This window comes from Lynx canadensis, chromosome B2, assembly GCF_007474595.2.
Source record: "Lynx canadensis isolate LIC74 chromosome B2, mLynCan4.pri.v2, whole genome shotgun sequence".
NCBI lineage: Eukaryota > Metazoa > Chordata > Mammalia > Carnivora > Felidae > Lynx > Lynx canadensis.
In genome coordinates, this window is record NC_044307.1 from 121296656 (window position 1) to 121309425 (window position 12770).

Here is a 12770-nt window from a genome sequence, read left to right on the forward strand (position 1 = left end):
TGAATAACAAAAATAGGAAATGGTAATATGCCAAAAACAAATCTGTATGGATGAAGTCTAGAAGGGAATATTAGAGTGAGAGAATTAGGTGAATTCAGTATTTTATATTATATTCCCCATTTTTGTCACAATGCTTTTATATAGTAATTTGAAAGCATTAATAACAGAAAAATAACATCTTGACATCATAGAACTTGCTGTGTCTGTGTCACATGATTCTTCTAAAAAATCTCATGTTTCCCAAACTGCATTTCATTAAGAATTCTGTATAGTTTTAAAAAACTGATATTTTAATTGGTTTTTTTGGAAATTAATCTATGAGACTTTTTTTGCTACTTACATTAATCTAAGGATACTTTAATTCTCATATTTTTCTATTATACCTCTGCTTAATATGCTGGGTCAAATGAGTTTGAAAATGCCAAGTTAACAGATGTGGAAATCCTTTGAAACCTGTCAAATATGTTGTAAACACACGATTTTATTAGTATAATGCATAGTTCCTTCGATCATCTTCTTTTGTTTGTTTGTTTCCACTAAGAAGAGTCGTTTAATACAATTTTTAACTTGGAAAAACCTTTCTTCTGTTGCTTCTCTGTATGGGTAAGAAAGGTGGACTTCTCCAAAGGAACGTGTGAAGACACAGTTGGTTTATTGTGTTTAGAACAGATTTAAGGAATAGCTGATAAAGTAAGTCCTTATGTCATGAGAACCTTGAGCAGTGGGAGATGGCGCCCCAGGATGATCCACACACATCACACCCAGCGTGACCTTGCCTGAACCCACACACACGGGAAGGCTCTTTGGATACTTTTCTCCGGCAAAGACAGAACATCTGAAATTAGAAGGATGCGTGCAAGAGGGGGCTGTGTCGGAGTTGCGCGTCCCGCTGGCCAGCAACTGAGAAAGGGAGATGGGCATTTCAGTTCAAGACATGATAGTCTGTTTTCTATATTCTGTTTTCTATATTCTGTTCATTTTGCTACTTCTTTTCCTCTACGAGAATGGCAGTAACCAATGGAGGCTGTAAATTACTCAGGAAGTGGGGAGCTGTGTCCCACTGGGCAGCTGGGATGGCTGGAGGGGAACCCTTGGGCAGCACTAACCAGGAGAGGTATGCAGGCTGAGATATGCACCTGGAAGAGGAAAAAGGAGAACTGAGCATATAAGAGACAGTGTGATTCCCTCTATTCCAATCACAGTTGTTATGTCCTGTCCTTGTCTGGTTGTGGCAGCTCGACCCACTGAATGATATTGAAGAAAAGTAGGCAATTTTGTCTTGATGTGAGTTTCAAGTGAACGCTTTAAATATCTTACCAAGGTGTGTGATGTTTGCAAGTGTTTTGTATTCTTTTATCATGTGGAAGTCGCCTTCCACTCGTTTTTACCGAGAATTTTGATAACGAATGAAGTTTGGGTTATATCAAGAGCTTTTCTTGCCTCTGAGATAATTATATGATACTTTGTCTTTTTAATCTGTGAATATGTAAATTTTTTTCCCTGAAATATATTGTGTAATATTTCAGGCATACAAACAAATATAACAATGTGTGGCCACTACCTAGCATAAGAATACAAATTTAACATTAGGAGTGAAGCCGCCATATCCCTCTACGTGATTGAATTTTCCTCTTCCTTAGTGATAGTTGCTACCCTCATTTTGAGGTTTATCATTTCCAACCATTTCTTCACACTTTTATTAACTAGAATATATTCACCTACACGATACAGGTTTTGCATGTTTTTATGCTTTATAGAAGTAGCACCAGGCCGGATGTATTCCTCTGCAACTCACAATTTTCAGTCAACATTATATTTTTAATTTCATTCATTCATTCATTCATTCACTTTCACTGCTGTATAGTAAGTCATTAAATGCATATATCACAATTATTGTTCATTCTTATGTTGTTTAGCATTGAGACAAATCTTCCCATTTTGGAAATGTTTCCCATTTTCAGGGCATCTGGGTGGCTTAGATAATTAAGCATTCAACTCTTGATCTCAGATGAGGGTTATGAGTTCAAGCCCCATGTTGGGCTCTGTGCTGGGTGTGAAGATTACTTAGGAAAAGATGTCTCCCATTTTCTTTTAATATAAACATTGCTGTTTAGAATTTTGTATTTTATTTATGTACATGAGTCAGAATTTTTCTGGGGATATAGACACGTGGAATTTCTGAGTCCTAAGGTAGATGTATTTTACCAGACCTCTACGAAATTGTTTTAACAGGTCACATTTCAAGCATGAGTATATAGTTTTAATGTTGTTCAGCATCTTCCATGACAATAAATGTCGAGTTTTTTTCCCCCAATCCAATGACCGTGCAGTTGCATATCTTGTTGGCTTTTTTACATATCCCAGTTTTCCAGTGAGTATCTTTCCATTTGTTTACTAGTCATTTACTGCCCTCTTCCTTCAATATACTGGTCATATTCTGTTGTCTATCATAAATAGACATATTTTATTTGTCTACCAGATTGTCCTCTATTAGCTGATTTTTTTTTTATTTTTTTTTAAATTTTTTTAACGTTTTTATTTATTTTTGAGACAGAGAGAGACAGAGCATGAATGGGGGAGGGGCAGAAAGAGAGGGAGACACAGAATCGGAAGCAGGCTCCAGGCTCCGAGCCATCAGCCCAGAGCCCGACGCGGGGCTCAAACTCACAGACAGTGAGATCGTAACCTGAGCTGAAGTCAGACGCCTAACCCACTGAGCCACCCAGGCGCCCCGCTGTTGGCTGATTTTTAAGAGTTACTTATGTGTTCCATTTTAAATCCCTTGTTGTGTGCATGCACTAACAGTACCTTTTTTCTTTTTGTGGTTTATATTTTTCCCCTATTTATAGGGTCTTGTGTAACACAGAAAATTTAAGTTTTGATATGATCAGTTTTACCTTTTTTAATAATTTGTGCTTATTGGGTGTTTTTAGAAAAACATTTACATCCTATAATTGCAAACACATTCTCATATACTTGCTTTAAAATTTTCATTTTTTCTTTTTATGTTAGATCTTCAATATACCTGCAATTGTGTGTGTGTGTGTGTGTGTGTGTGTGTGCGTGTGAGAGAGAGTAGAGTGACAGAGAGATTATTTTAATTTCTTTTCCTTCTGCAACAATTATGTCAGCACAGTTTCTTGACTAATCATCTTTTTCCACTCCTATGCGATGATAGCTCACCGTAGCTTGATATTGTCCATATTTCTTATTTTAGTTATTCTAATAGATGTGTAATGTTATTTCATTATCTTAATTTGTATTTCTCTAATGGTTAATGATGCATAACATATTTCATGTGCTTACCATTTTATTTATTTTTTATTTATTCAACCTCCATTTTATTTTTTATTTTTATTTTTAAAGTAGTCTTCACTCTCTGACCTCAGCCGTAGCAATCTCTTACTTGACAGATCCCCAAAGGCAAGGGAATTAAAAGCAAAAATGAACGACTGGGACCTTATGAAGATAAAAAGCTTCTGCACAGCAAAGGAAACAACCAACAAAACTAAAAGGCAACCAACGGAATGGGAAAAGATATTTGCAAATGACATATCAGACAAAGGGCTAATATCCAAAATCTATAAAGAGCTCACCAAACTCCACACCCGGAAAACAATACCCAGTGAAGAAATGGGCAGAAAACATGAATAGACACTTCTCTAAAGAAGACATTCAGATGGCCAACAGGCACATGAAAAGATGCTCAACGTTGCTCCTCATCAGGGAAATACAAATCAAAACCACACTCAGATATCACCTCACGCCAGTCAGAGTGGCCAAAATGAACAAATCAGGAGACAATAGATGCTGGAGAGGGTGTGGAGAAACGGGAACCCTCTTGCATGGTTGGTGGGAATGCAAATTGGTGCAGCCACTCTGGAAAACAGTGTGGAGGTTCCTCAAAAAATTAAAAATAGACCTACCCGATGACCCAGCAATAGCACCGCTAGGAATTTACCCAAGGGATACAGGAGTACTGATGCATAGGGGCACTTGTACTCCAATGTTTATAGCAGCACTCTCAACAATAGCCAAATTATGGAAAGAGCCTAAATGTCCATCAACTGATGAATGGATAAAGAAATTGTGGTTTATATACACAATGGAATACTACGTGGCAATGAGAAAGAACGAAATATGGCCCTTTGTAGCAACGTGGATGGAACTGGAGAGTGTTATGCTAAGTGAAATAAGCCATACAGAGAAAGACATATACCATATGTTTTCTCTTATGTGGATCCTGAGAAACTTAACAGAAACCCATGGGGGAGGGGAAGGAAAAAAAAAGAGGTTAGAGAGGGAGAGAGCCAAAGCATAAGAGACTCTTAAAAACTGAGCAGAAACTGAGGGTTGATGGGGGGTGAGAGGGCGGAGAGGGTGGGTGATGGGTATTGAGGAGGGCACCTTTTGGGATGAGCACTGGGTGTTATATGGAAACCAATTTGACAATAAATTTCATATATTGAAGGAAAAAAAAAGTAGGCTTCACATCCAATGCAGGGCTTGAATTCACAACCCAGAGATCAAGTCCTGAGTGGACATCACGAGTTGGACACTCAACCAACAGAGCCACCCAGGCGCCCCTACATTGCCATTTTAGAAATGTATTTAAGAAAGTATCTGTTCATGTCTTTGCTGTTTAATTGGCTTGTTTAATTTCTTTTTTATTGAATTTTGAGAGTTTTTTTAATATACTGGAGAAACGTCATTTGTAAATATGTGATTTTCAAGTAAGAAAATAGTAGATATAAATCCAAAATAATTAAATGATAGCTATAAATCTGAATGTATCCATATTGCATTAACTATGCATATATATATATATATACATATATATATATATATATATACATATATATATATAGAGAGAGAGAGAGAGAGAGAGAGAGAGATACCCTCTCTAGTCAATAGATATAACAGGAAATGGATCGCCTGGGTGGCTCAGTCAATTAAGCATTCAAGTCTTGATTTTGGCTCAGGTCACAATCCCAGACTCCTGGAATTGAGTCCTGCATGGGCCTCTGCACTGACAGCGTGAAACCTGCTTGAGATTCTCTCTCTCTCCCTCTCTCTGCCCTTCCCTGCTCATACTTTCTGTCTCAAAATAAATAAGCTTAAAAAAATATATATAACAGGAAATCAAATAAAGAAAATCAATGAAGTCAAAAAATGTTTTCTTTAAAAGATCAGGATGATGGATAAACATCTCGCTAAACTGACAAAGGAAAAAAAAAGAGAAAACACAAATTTCCCACACCCAGAATGAATGAGGATGTGTCTCCACAGACACTGTGGTTAGTAAAAGAATAATAAAGGTATGTTACCAACAACCCTGCATGATGTTAAAATAAAATAGAATGGAGACCAGGTTTGACAATCCTTCAAGCAGACAAAACCATTTAAGCCATGTAAGAAAAACTTAATCCAGCTTATTTCATGAACATAAGAGCAATTTACCTTAGATTGTTTCTTGTAAATGTCATAAAAGAAACTTAAGTCATTATCCTAAAATGATGCAAGATAATCAGCATTAGGCAACCCCCTGCCATCTGGAAACCCCTGGTGTAATAACCAGTCATTGTAGAGGTTAAACAGCTTCCTCATTTTTCACTTTGTAAGCCACCCAGTATAATCATGCCTCTAAGCTTCATGTTCGTTTTGGATTTGAAGTATCTCTGCTCACAACTGGTTTATTTCTTGCTTAATAAATTATTCATATCAAAAGCAAAGCTCTCTAAATCTTCTTCTGACAATACATAAATTCAACAACTTAGAGAAAGGAAACGACTTTCTTGGAAACTACCACAACTCAACCCAGATAAAATCACTTGAATAATCTACTACTATTAAATTGAGTTAATAGTCAAAAACTTTCTGAAAAAGACATCTCCTGGTCTAGATGCTTTCCCTGGTACCTTCTAACATTTATGAAAAAAAAGACATCAGTCTTTCATATCTCTTCCAGGATATAGACGTAAGCTTCACATTATGCACAAATCAATGCATAATGAATCATAGATTTAAATGTACAACAAGAAACTATAAAGCTTTAGTTTTAGTTTTCACTTAACCATTACTGGAAGTCCTTTCCTGAAAGTCACTTCTTTTTGAACCCATTTCTTTACCTATAAATTGGAAGACTAGTATCTCTTAAATCAGTACCCAGAAAAGTGTTGCAAATATCAAAAGAAAAAAAGGCATATGCAAACTATTATTATTATTCTACAATAATATTTCTCTAATCTTCGATCAGATAATATCCACCATTCAGATATCAATAAAGAAGATATTTCATGCGGTAGTGAGTTCTTGAGAAATATCATGATTCAGAGAAAGCAAGCTGCCAGATCTGGATTACTAAGTTAAGTTTAATAAATAACTCTGTGTTTAGAGCAAATTGTTCTCAGTTTGTGCTTAATAAAATGAAGTTTATTTTCTTTTATATTTTATTATTATTGTGTGTACCCTTATTAGTGCACCCTTTTAAGGGGAATATTATTGTTGTGTGCAAGATTTATTACTATGGTCTATGTTTTTAGAACTTGTTCTTTAGTAAATTTAAAGAAGGAGGCACATAGCAGTGAAAAAATTTCTAAGTGTCTAGAAAGCTGTCGTTTATTGGGGAAGCAAGAGAATCTAGTTAAAAGATACAGGAGAGAAGTGTGAAGGACAGTGTCCTGCCAGTAAATTTGATGACTCAGATTAAATGTACAGGTCTAGTGACTCAGGAGTATAGGTTGCATGGTCCCTTTAAAACAATAAGCTTAGAGTATTCTAGAATGCCTTTCCTTTGGTTATGAATAGAACCACAAGGCAAGTTCATCAGAAAACTAGGTCAGTAACCAGACGATGAAGTGTGAGTGGGAAGCTCGTGGGAATGATGGACAATGGGGCATGGGAGGTTTGCCAAAGCCAGATTTCATCACCCTTTTCATTCCTAAAAGGGAATTTCTGAGAACTCAGAAGATTATGCCTTGGGTTATACTTTCAAGAGCACAGGTCAAGGATGAGAGTGTTCTCTGTGAGTGAACAGGAGAAAAGAGTGAACTATTTGCCAGTAAAGCAATACTCATCTAAAATAACTTAAAGGAAAAAAATTACCCCCAAATTAGAGAATATTTTAGACTCTGTAACAAAAGTATAGCATATCAAAATTTGTAACATACACATAAAGCGATGTTTATTTTACATGCTTAGAGTAGAGGGGAAAAAGTTTAAAATCAATTATCTAAGCTTTTACCTTAAGAACCTGGAAAAAAGAAGAGCAAATGAAATCCAAAGTTAGTAGAGGAAGGGACATAATAAAGGGCAGAAATCAATGAAATAGAAAACAAGCAATAGAGAAAACTAAAAAACCCAAAATTATGCTTTTGAAAAATGAGCAAATTTAATGAATTCCTAGTGAGAGAATTACCTATATTGGGAATGAAAGAACAGACATCCCTATGGATCCTATGAAAATTGACTTTCACTGCCAGGAAGATGGAGTAAATGTACATTTCCCTATTTCTCCCACTCAGTAGGACTAAAACACCTGAAAATAATATATAAAATAAACATAAGAAGATTCTTTCTTTTTTAATATGAAATTTACTGTCAAATTGGTTTCCATACAACACCCAGTTCTCATCCCAACAGGTGCCCTCTTCTATGCCCATCACCTACTTTCCCCTCCCTCCCACCTCCCATCAACCCTCAGTTTATTCTCAGTTTTTAAGAGTCTCTTATGGTAGGGAGGCAAACCATAAGAAGATTCTGAAAGAAGTAGGCAGATCAGTTACAGACCTCAAGACCTGAAGTCTGAGGTGGTGAGTTTGTGGACTTTCTTTCTGCCTGTTAGTTTCCAGACACGGTGCTGGAGAAGCCACTGATGCCAATGGACACAAACTCAAATAAATCTCCAACAGAGCCTGCTCTCCCTAGTCCAACGTCCAGGCAAAGGGTGGTCTAGCAAGACAAGTGTTTTAGAAAGAAACTGCTCTACTGTATCTAAACACCACACACACACACACACACACACACACACACACAAGATAGCCAAGGTGAACCTGTGCTTCCCACCTTTGCCAACTGAGTAGGGAACTGGGACTTTCATCCTTGCTGGACGGTAATAAAGCCTCTCCTCACTGCCATGTCACTGGAGACCACATGAGAGGCAGGAACTTCCATATCTCAAAGGCATTCATAAAGTGCCCATCGTATGTCCCGCTGGGGTGGTGACAGAGGAGACATAGTGGAGAAGTGACTGTATCGAGGTGAAACTCCCCCACCTCTTCGTATGTCAGTGACATGAGGAGCAGTGACAAGATATTCAACATGGAAGAACCAGTAGAGACCTAGTGGAGAGCAGGAACTTCCAACCCACTCAGCGGTAACAAGACCCCCCCCCCCCCCACACACACACACGAGCGCGCTTTTGGTGTCAAGAGATGCTAAGTAGAGAAACTGAACTTCTACCCCCACCTGGCAGGAATTAGGTGGTGTCCCCTATCAGAGAGGTACCAGAAGAAAGTTTCAATAAGATTCAGAGTCTCATAACATAATAACTAAAATGTCTGGATTTCAACAAAAAGTCCCTTGTCATATCAAGAACTAGTAAGATCTCAAATTGAATGAAAAATACAATCTGTATATACCAACATTGAAGAGACAGAGATGCTAGAATTATCTGGCAAAGACTCTAAAGCACTCATCATAAACATCATAAAATCGGGGCGCCTGGGTGGCGCAGTCGGTTAAGCGTTCGACTTCAGCCAGGTCACGATCTCGCGGTCCGTGAGTTCGAGCCCCGCGTCAGGCTCTGGTCTGATGGCTCGGAGCCTGGAGCCTGTTTCCGATTCTGTGTCTCCCTCTCTCTCTCTGCCCCTCCCCCATTCATGCTCTGTCTCTCTCTGTCCCAAAAATAAAAAAAATAAACGTTAAAAAAAAAAAAAACATCATAAAATCACTCCAATGAGCAATTAGAAACATGCTTGAAACCAATGGGGAGGAAAAAAAAGGCGAAAGAAAGAAAGCATCAGCAAAAAATAAAAGAAAAGAAAAGAAATCAAAAGCCTAAGCAGAGAATTAGAAGATATAAAGAACTCTATAGAAATTTTTGAAATAAAAATATAATGGAAAAGTCAATCCCAAAAGATTGCATTGGAATGATTCCATTTATATAACATTCTTAAAATGAGAAAACTATGGAAATGGAGAAGTTAGTGCTTGACAGAGTTTAAGTGGGGAGAGGTGGGTAAGTGTGTCTATAAAAGAACAACATGAGGGATCCTTGAGGTGACGGAAATGCTCTGTGTCTTGACTCCATCAATATCAGTATCCTGGTTATACCATGTAGTACTTTTCCAAGGACTCTATATTGGGGGAAATTGGATAAAGAATACAGGGGCTCTCTGTATACTTTCTTACAATGACATGTGAAGCTAGTTACCTGAAAATAAACACATTAATTGAAAAAAACAAGGCATTCAAGCTAACAAAATATCAATTGTTAAGTGCAGTAAAATGATATCATGAACAACTTCATACCAGTAAATTTAATTAGGTATAATGAACAAATTCCTAGAAAAACAAAATTTGCCATACCTGACACAAGAAGATGCAGAAAATCTAAATAGCCCCCTATTTTTTTAAAAAAATTATAATAAAAAGTTTTTCCACAAAGAAAATTCTACAGTCAGTTGGATTTTTGGGTCAGTTTAGTGAAACATGTGGGGAATACCAATGTTACACGGAGCTCTTTCAGAAGACAAAGTAGGAAGAAACCCTTCCTAACCCAGTTTATGATGTCAGCATAACTGTGATATCAGAGTCCAATAAGAACATTATAAGAAACAAAAATTAGCAAGTTGAATCCAGTAATATCTGAGAGGACAATGCATAGTAACCAACTGGAGTTGATTCCAGAAATGTAAGATCATTATAATACCCCTTTAATACTTAAACACAGGCACCTCTGTGGTTGAAGCCTGATTCTGTGCATGCTTCAGTAGGATGTTGGGAACTGGGATTGTATTTCTAGTAGGTCGAGACCTGCATCCATAAGTCTTTGAAGAAGGTAGAGGAGGAAGATAGAGGTCTTTTATGGGAAGCCAGTTTGCCTTGGGGCAGTCGTGAAATAACATCAATTTTTGGAGTCATTTACCCTGATTTTTGAGGGTGCTAAGGTGAAGTTTTCAAATACATCATATTTTGGGTGTTGTCAGCTTCTTCTCTTCCTATACATAGGTTAGCCAAGTTCACTGTTTAAAGCAATGTGACCGTTTCACTTATCAACTTGTTTCTAGTTCCTTCTGGTAGGGTTTTTGCCCATTACCTCAACCTGTGCTCCACTTTCCTATGGCATGCAAAGCCAACTGCTACTTGGTAAGTTGGAGCCATCCTCTCTGAAATACAGCCTAGAGGGGAAATCTGAGTCCCTAGTTAAAACACCATCAGATGCTACAAACAGCAAGGAGGTGGAGACTTTTATAAGAATTGCCAAGGCTTTATTGTTGCAATTCCAGGCTCTCTCCCTCTGCTGTTTCATCCCAGGATTCAGGTATATCTGGGGAGTTGGGGCCTGAGGGATAGGGAACTCTTATGGGCAAGAATTCATTCTAAGGAAAGAGGAGTTGAGGAGGAGAGTAGAAGCTGGAATATTTCTTATATTAATCCCTAAGAAGATCCCTCTGTCCATAATAGGCCCAGGCTGCCCTAGAGAAATTTCAAATGGGCCAGAGCTCCTACAATTCTCTAGCTGGAGAGAGTTTGGAAAAAATCTTTTTATAGATTTGGAACTAAAGCTCATGAGTCAGTGAGCAGAGTCCATTTGTATTCCCAACAGTTCCTAGCCCACTGCCTTGCTCGCGTTGGTAAATCAGTAGCTATTTATTGATTAAGGGTATATTTTCTTGCTCTACAAACTAGGGGAGTAGACTATGATCCTGGCATTATGGAGAAACTGCAACAATGTGCTGTAAGCCACTGAGCCTCCAGTCTGGGAAAGAAGCTAACAACTAAACTAGAGGGGCTGTTTGGAAACAATAACTAAATTATTTTGGCTAAGGATCAATTGGGTAAATGCCAAATGTACTAGGGTACTGGTGATCGTGAATAGAACTATGGGCTAAATTCCATGAGAAGAAATGAGGTTGTTTTGAAAAAACAACAGGAAAAGCTAAACAACTTGGTAACTAAAATGCAAGCAAACTATGCTGTTTTGCTACACAAGAGGTTTTGCTGAGAGTTTCTCGTTCATTCCCATTCACATAATAAACACTGATGTTTATTTTGAATGGTATGGATAACATGATGAGTGCTCATTTGGTAGTCAATTTGTGTAGCTAAATACAAGGTGGCACAATAAAGTTTAAATGCACAATTTAGCATTTTTCCATAGTCAGTTATGTTTTTAGTTGTGAAATATTTAATTTTTCTGATAACCAAAAGTTTACGGTTTCCTATGGGTAGGTGAATCCAATTGTATAGTGGGTATTATGGAGCTCTGACAGGTGACTTATCCTGCCTTTGAAATTTTTCCAGGGGCACCTGGGTGGCTCAGTCGATTAAGCGTCTGACTCTTGATTTGGGTGTAGGTCATGATCTCACAGTTCATGAGTTTGAGCCCTATGTTGGGCTCTGAGCTGACAGTGCAGAGCCTACTTGGGATTCTCTCTGCCCTCTCTCTGCTCCTTCCCCACTTGTTCTCCCTCTCTCTCAAAATAAGTAAATAAGAATTAATACAAAAAGAAATTTCCCCAGAATTCCTGAAGTGCTGGGTGTCAATTCTATGTACTTGCCTGTAAGACTTTCTCAATAGAGGGATTAAGTCTTCAGAACACAAAATGCCAAGACAAAAGCTGCAGGATGAGAATGCCAAAAACCAAATGGAAAAATAGAGATAAGAAAAATATGAAGAATTCCACTTTAAAACAATGGTTGTTTTTAATTGGATATAACTCTCAAGTTACTATCTTTTCCCTGAACTATTGCAATTGCCTTTTTTTTTTCTTTACTGTTCTTTCTGTTTCCAGTTTTCACTCACTCTGATCTCTCATAATTTTACCCTCAAATTATCTTTCTGAAGTTCAATTCTGATTGTGTCACTCCTCAGCTCATCAGCCTTCAATGACTCCTCATTCTCTGAACAAGGAAGTCCGAACTCGAGCCGAGCATTTGCTCTCCAAACTAGCTTTCCCATTCTGCCTTCCATTTTATGGTCTTTATAGTTCAATTTCCTTTATGGCCCTTGGAGTCTGGTCAACTGGAAATACTCTTGCTTTATATGTATACCCTGGATATTCCTACCTCTACCTATTTGGTTCCTTTGTTTCCATTACTAGAAATGTTTGTGTATTTAAGTTCTATCTAACTTTACAAACCTAGTTCACACAGCACCTGTTAGAGATTGAACCGTGTACCCTCAAAATTCATATTAAATTTTTTTTAATATTTATTTTTGAGAGAGAAAGAGAGAGGGAGAAAGCGTGAGCTGAGGAGGAGCAGAGAGAGAAGGAGACACAGAATGTGAAGCAGGCTCCAGGCTCTGAGTTGTCAGCACAGAGCCTGATGCGGGGCTCAAACCCACAAACCGTGAGAGCATGACCTGAGCCAAAGTCAGAGGCTTAACTGACTGAACCACCCAGGCACCCCTCAAAATTCATATTTGAAAGGCATACCCCACAGTGTGACTTTATTTGGTGAAAGGGCCTTACGGGAGGTCATTAAGGGTAAATGAGGTCATAAGGGTGGGGCTGTAATCCTATAGGAGTGATGGCCTTATAAGA